The 6,806-nt window shown below is 50.4% G+C and overlaps 1 protein-coding gene across 2 annotated transcripts in view; it reads right to left on the bottom strand.

The window, feature by feature from the left end:
• ADARB1 (adenosine deaminase, RNA-specific, B1) overlaps positions 1 to 6,565 on the bottom strand; it is a 60,480-nt gene extending 53,915 nt beyond the window's left edge. For both annotated transcript variants that reach the window (XM_006766409.2, XM_006766408.2), the window contains exons 1-2: positions 6,546 to 6,565; positions 6,197 to 6,346 (exon numbers count right to left, since the gene is read on the bottom strand). The gene's annotated coding sequence lies outside the window, so the exon portion shown is untranslated. The remainder of the gene's footprint in view (positions 1 to 6,196; positions 6,347 to 6,545) is intronic.
• Positions 6,566 to 6,806: the final 241 nt, after the last annotated feature.

Genomic DNA, 6,806 nt, shown 5'->3' with positions numbered 1-6,806 from the left:
CATGCCCTTGACCGGAATTGAACCTGGGACCTTTCAGTCTGCAGGCAGACACTCTATTCACTGAGCCAAACTCTTCCATTTTCTTTTAAGGTGACTTTACCAAGAAGTTTTGAATTTAAATAAAAATCTACATTTCTTAAATCAGTATAGCAGATGTTAGGTTTAGGGAAAAAAGGGAGGGGCGAGGCCCTTGATTTGGAGGCCCTATAATTAGCTCCAATAGCCAAAAGCAACCTAAAGGAAGGAAGCAGTCACAGACTGTGGCCCGTAGATGACTGAGGTGGCCCACGGGAGGCTCAGGTGGCCCACAGACAGCTACATTGGCCACAGATGACTCAGGTGGCCCATGGATGGCTTAAGTGGCCCATGGATGGCTCAGGTGGCCCACAGATAGTTATGTTGGTCACAGATGACTCAGGTGGCCCACGGATGGCTTAAGTGGCCCACAGACAGCTATGTTGGCCACAGATGACTCAGGTGGCCCATGGAAGGCTCAGGGGCCCACAGATAGCTCAGATGGCATGCAGATGGCTCAGATGGCATGCAGATGGCTCGGGTGGTATGCAGATGAGTGCTGGCAGCAGAGAACAATGCAGAACCTGCAAGGCCTGGTGCTACAGAGAGCTCTGCTCCCTACTTATAGATTGAGAGAAAGTTGGAAAGAAATTGCAAGTCTGAACAATCAATCCCTAGTATGAGGTGTGTAGGAAGCAGCCGATCAATGATTCTCTCTCATCATTGATGTTTCTATCTCTCTATCCTACTCCCTTCCTCTCTGAAATCAATAAAGATATATTTAAATAAGTATATAAAATGGTTAAAACCTGTTGAACAAAAAGTTTTTTGAAGGAAACTGATATCGGGCCTCACAGAGGGAAGGCATAGAAAAGGTACTAATGGCCTGAAAATGGAGTTTTTCCTTAGTAGCTGTCTCCTCGTCATCTTAGCATGATCCTATAGCACCATCTACTGTCTGAAGTTGTCACTCAAGTGAGCCCAAAACAGGCCCTGGCTCCCAGCGTGGCTGCTGTGGGCACTGGCCTGTCCCTCATTGTGCAGTCAAGGTGTTCTGTCCTGCGCACACACAATGTCACCGAACATCACCGTCAGGCAGGCCACTCCAGACGTGGATCAGCACATCTACGTGGGCCAGAGGGCATCTCTGGTTGGAGGCATGGCTAACTGCACCCATCTGTCAGAATAGATCAAGTGTACACTTGAAATGAGTGAGTTTTTACATCTCAATGAAGCCAACTTAAAAACAAAAATCCCAGAAAAATTGTATAAAAAGTCAGAACCTCAATTAGAAATAAAATAGACATCACAGAGATTTCAAGAAAAATGAATGAATATACTCCAAAAAGCAGAATGAAACGCTGGAAGAGACTGGGAGAAAGCAAAGGGAGCATGTGGTTCCTCTCTCAATGAGAAAACAGAGGCTCAGGGCCAATATTCGCAGACACAGGTTACCTCGATCAGGCTCACTGTCACCACAGTCACCCCCCTTGCACATACGAGGAGACTGGGCAAGTAGCCCAGGACACGGTGTTGCTGGGAGGGCCAGGTCTACAGCCATTCTCGCCCTCTGCTCTACCACCCAGGCAATGTGAGGATGCAGGAAATGATAAAACTGAACCAAAAGGCACGGCTCAATGACAGGAAATCAAATGTGGGCGGCTTTCGGCAGTCAGAGGGTGCAAAAGCGAAGTCATGCTAACCCTTCCCTTTGCCCGAGAAAAAGTCCTGGTGTGGGACATGGAGAAGAAAATACAACCACATGCATTTCACTTGGTTCTGTGACGAACAACATTTACTGATCATGAGAATACAACACAAATACCATCTCTGGATCTGAAACTGATTGAACTGTGGGTACAGAACAAAATGAAGTTTTCTACTTCGATAATGTGAAAGGAAACAGAAAAACAAACCTGCCCGAAGCTGAACAGTGGAAAGTGAGAAGAGGTGACGGGGCACGGCAGGGTAAGTGCTTCCCTGTGTCCCACACGGCGGGAGCCGGGGAACAAGAAGAGTGAGAAGAGGTGAGGGGGCATGGCAGGGAAAGTGCTTCCTATGTCCCACACGGTGGGAGCCAGGAGGTGTTTGAAGTCCAGGGAACAAGGACGGGTAAGCACACCCAGTTCTGAGCTAACCAACAGAGGAACGAGGCTGCTATCCCTGCTAGCTGACCCATGCTCCTCCCCAAGCCTGTGGCCCTGCCCCCTTCATCAGGGATGCTATGAGAGTTAAATACACATTTTCTGTCTCCTTTGTGACTATAGCTGGATGTCCAGCACAGTTCTGGCCAACAAGATACAAGTATTACTCTTAATGAAATAAATGAAGACATAAATCCCCTGTAGTTTAAGCCATTGTAGGTTTTCTGCTACTTTCAGCCAAAAGCACTCCTGACACAGGAAGAGAGAAGGCAGGAGAAGTGTAATTGAGCTAAATCCTCCTCTATCTGAACTAAAAGTCATCAGATGATGTCTAAAACTTATTTTTTTAAAAAGCAAGTATATATTTTAGAAACAGGGCGTATGGCAGGGACTGCCATCTGAGAACCAACATCCTTCCTTCTTTCTTGAGGCAAAGCACCCAGATTTCTAGTCACCTTACAGCCAGTCATGGTCACATGACTAAAGGTAAGTCCACTGGGATGAAAACAGAAGTGTCTCGTGACAGCTCCTGGGACCTTCTCATCGTCTTAGCACGATCCTATAGCACCATCTACTGTCTGAAATTGTCACTCAAGTGAGCCATGCACGGGGCTCTGTCATTCTTTCTCCAGCACACGCCCAACCGTGTGTAAGTTCATAGGGCAGGTCGAACACCAGGGCGCTGACAGCTGGAACCATTCCAGCTCTGCCCACCAAGCAGACACGGCTGTGAGGGGAAGCCTCTTCTCTCCCTGTGCTGGACCTCTGATTCCTGCCGCTGGTCCTAACACTGACCAATCCAGAAACACGGAGAGCCACAGCCCTTTAAAATAACTCAATGCTGCCTCTAGGGAGGTGAGCGCTCTGGACAGTGCTTTTTATCAAAGGCCCTTCCAAATTATGTGATTTGTCTCACTTTGACAGCATCACTTTCATTAAAAAAATGAAACAAAACACAGGTCTGGTCTTTCCCCCACCCCTACATGCATCCACCGAAGGCCCCTCCCCTCCACACCTCTCCCACAGTCACAGCCCCTCAGGCCCACCAGGCTACCACAGCCAGCCCTCTCCTGCCCCCGCCCCTGCTCCACAGCCTCTCCTGTCGTGGTCCTACCTCCCCAGTTGACTTCCCAGATAACAGGCTCTTCTTTCAAGACTCAGTTCCAGCTCACCCCATGAAGCTCGCTGCCCCTGCCTCCAGGACAGGCTACCTGGTCCCCCACTGCTGTCACAGCACCAACAGACACCACAACCCTGAGCCCACCAGACGCTCATGTTGAGTCCAAAGGCCATGTTGTCCCTTCCCCAGTGCCTGCCTGCGAAGTGCCAATGAAACAAGGGACCCCACCTCCCTCTCCAGCAACTCGGTGCCTTTTTCTTCTAGAATGGGGCCCACGGATCTCTCATCACAAGGCGAGGGAGTGGTGGCGAGGCCACATCGAACGCTCTCGCTCATGTCTGAGGTCACCCGTGGCTGTAAAACCAGGCAGGCGCGCCCATGGTCAGTGGTGGTACATGGCTGCTGGGCACAGCTAGGCTGGGTTGAGGGGTAGCCAGGACCTCTTTCTGAACTATCGCACATCAAGGAAGGTCCACGAGAGGGTGCTGCTGTGCTTCCACAAGCGCCTTCTGCGGCAGATGCCTTCAGAGAAACTGAAAAAAAAAAAAGCAAGGGCGGGAGGATGCCAGACTTTCCTGCATCTACAAACCAACCCCTTTGTTTTTTACGCATCAGTCTGAAGGTATCTGCATCCATTATTTTATGTTTAGTCACGACCAGACACAAAACAGCTAGAGGAACATTACGCACAGACTCCTAAGAACCGCGCGTGCACCGAACACTGCATAGGCGATTGGATTTCTATGCTCCCTGCTGGTCCCTGTCGACTAGCTTCCCCAGCCCATGGCCACCAGCAGGTGGCTGTGGTGGGTGGCAATGGTGCCCCACGGTAGCCACGTGTGGAAGGGTCTGCACATTCTAGTGGGGTCTCCAGGCACTTTGTGGGCAGAGGGCACTACGTGGGACAAGCAGGACATACCAGAAGCAAAACGCTCCCACACGGAAGGACACGTGTAAGTGAAAGGGGTTCACCGTCCCCACGCCCAGACCCGACTGTTATGTACAACACGAGACTTTCCACACCCACTCACGTTCCAGAAGCGTAACCACTGTGAGAAGACAGGGGCTGCACCTGTTTCTTTTGGAGCTAATCCACGAGCCACCACCAGCTCTGCCACACGGCTCCCGCCATCGCCCAGCACCCGGCTCCACCTGCCTTCACAGGTGTCCGTCACAGTGGCTCCTTTGAGAGCGGGGGTGCCTGAGATTTTACATGGTGACCCAGACATTATTTTAGTATGAATTCCCAATTTCTCTTTTATTACACTCAGGCAGTATAGCGCTCTTTAAAATTATATGGTTATACGTGTATAAAGCAGTATCTTCTATGAATTTCAGAATAAAAAGGGGAGTTACTGGGTAACTGCTAGAAAAAGAATGCTGTGGGGGCCATGAGAAACGCTGAGAGGGCTTCGAAGTTAAACAGGAGTCCAGGCCCCCGTGGGCCCCTCTCCAAATGTGCACAGTTGGGTAACCACCACAGGAACGCCACAGTCCCCCGCAAGGTGCCCCAAACTCGGGGACACTCTCACGTGTGAAGACACAGAAACAACTTCCACCTTGTTAAGGAAGAAGCAAGGCAAGAGCGGCATCTATGCCCAACACTGAACAGGAGGCCGCATGCCTACAGTGACCCCGCCAGACCTGCCCAAGGGTCCGGAGAGAGCTTGATGGCATGTCATGGGGCTATGGCGATGAGGGCTTCAACTAGCAAATATGGCTTTTAGCCAAAAAAAATCATGTTTATTTACTTTATTTTAAGCCACCTTGAACAAGGAAAAGCATATATATCAGACTATTTGTTGCCAAAATTAGCTCATTTTGTGAAAAACAAGAAGAAACACAAGCCCTCTATTGTGCAGTCACGTGTTAGCGCGCAGTCAGGAGACCTGACTCAGAATGCTGTGACGGCTTCGCTGCAGCCCTCTCCTCTGCTTTCTCAGCATGCGCTTCGGATAGCTCCTCTGGCCTGGTTTTTTTCCCTATGGCTTTAAGGACAATTTATTTGTGCAAAAGATTATAAATGCTTCGTTTCCCCAATGCACACGTTTACACTAAATAAAAATACTTGCTCTTCCACATAAGCAGCATCACTCACGCAATCGTTCGCACCTGCAGCCTGTGACAGGTAGGGGGTCACAACCACACTTCGCTCCGCAGCACTAGGCACCGGTCCCCTTCCGACCCCGCCAGCCCAGGGATTCTAGCTTTCAGTAAGTAAAGCTACAGAGAAGCTGATTTCGTATCACGATCAAATAAACAAAGATCTGTGACTGAAGATAAACTCCACTCGGAGGCACAAGCCACGGGCAGTCACCTCGACACCGCCCTCGACTCTCCCCACCCCACCCTGCCCCCCTCAGCTCTTATGCCTGGGTGCCAAAGAAAGGCATCAGCTGAGGATCAAGCAGAACCTCCGTGCACGTCTCCCTGGGAACCAGTTACCCTACATTCCTGACCTTTCCTGACTCAGAAATGACCAGCGGGGCCTTTCCAGGCACAAACCCAATCCAGTGGTCAGACATGGGTGCATCTTCACTCCCCAAATATGTGTCTCAACTTCTCTCAAAAGCAGGTGCTGAATCTCATCATAGTCACCAAAAATAAGAAGTAAAGAAATTTTATCCTAATCACCTCAAAGAAAATTATTTATGGTAAAAGGCTGAAGGCGGCACCAACCCTTACACGGTGCCCTGAGGCCAGAGGTGGCTCCAGGCCCCAGAGTCTCTGAGGGCAGCAGGGCTCCAGCCTGCAGGGGCTGCGGGGACTAGTGGGGATCGCAGAGGGATCCCTGGCAACAACCACCTCTGCTGGGAGTGACTCAAGAAAGCCCACGTGAGAAGGCGTGCTCGCTTCACATCAAACAGAAGTCATTTTTACAGGCGAATGTTGGCAATGGCTGCAGGTTCTGACCTACCTCGGGGTGAGTTCAGTTCCTGTGTCGGCTCTGCTCCTGGGGCCAGGCCTTCGTCAGTGCGTGTCGGGCTGAGGTCATTGGAATATGCACTTGGCCAGGTTTCTTCAGCTGCTTCTCAAGGTCTCCACGCTCAACTGGAGAGACTTCACTCTGTGTAATAAAAAGGTTCAATTGTTTACATGAACGTAACTCAATCTTAGATACTTCTTCACCCTTTCAGATGTGAGCTCTGATAATAAATACTCAATTAAAAACCTTCTTCCTAAATACAAGTTTAAATTATTTTTAATGTGTTCTTAGGGTTTTTTTTAAAGCAGATACACAATTATCGATCATGCCTTCATCCCACCTGCCAGGGCAGGCAGAGGCACAGGGAACACCCACAATCCATTTCTGCTCCCAACACACTAGAGCCAACGGGCACCAAGCCACAGGCCAAGGAATGTGCCACGGGCACTGCCTGTGTGAGCTTCCCTCCTGCAAGGTGAGCATGTGTGAGTGCAGACAGAGCTGCGCAGGCCCAGGCGGCTTCCGCCCCCTGCTGCCCAGGCCAAGGAGCCACAGGCCCTCCACGCACAGGCACGAGGCTGTGAATCGAGGTCTGCGTGTC

The sequence above is a fragment of the Myotis davidii genome, unplaced genomic scaffold (genome assembly GCF_000327345.1).
Source record: "Myotis davidii unplaced genomic scaffold, ASM32734v1 scaffold3142, whole genome shotgun sequence".
NCBI lineage: Eukaryota > Metazoa > Chordata > Mammalia > Chiroptera > Vespertilionidae > Myotis > Myotis davidii.
Note: the sequence above shows the minus strand (reverse complement) of the source record. Positions and strands in the feature narration are given on the sequence as shown.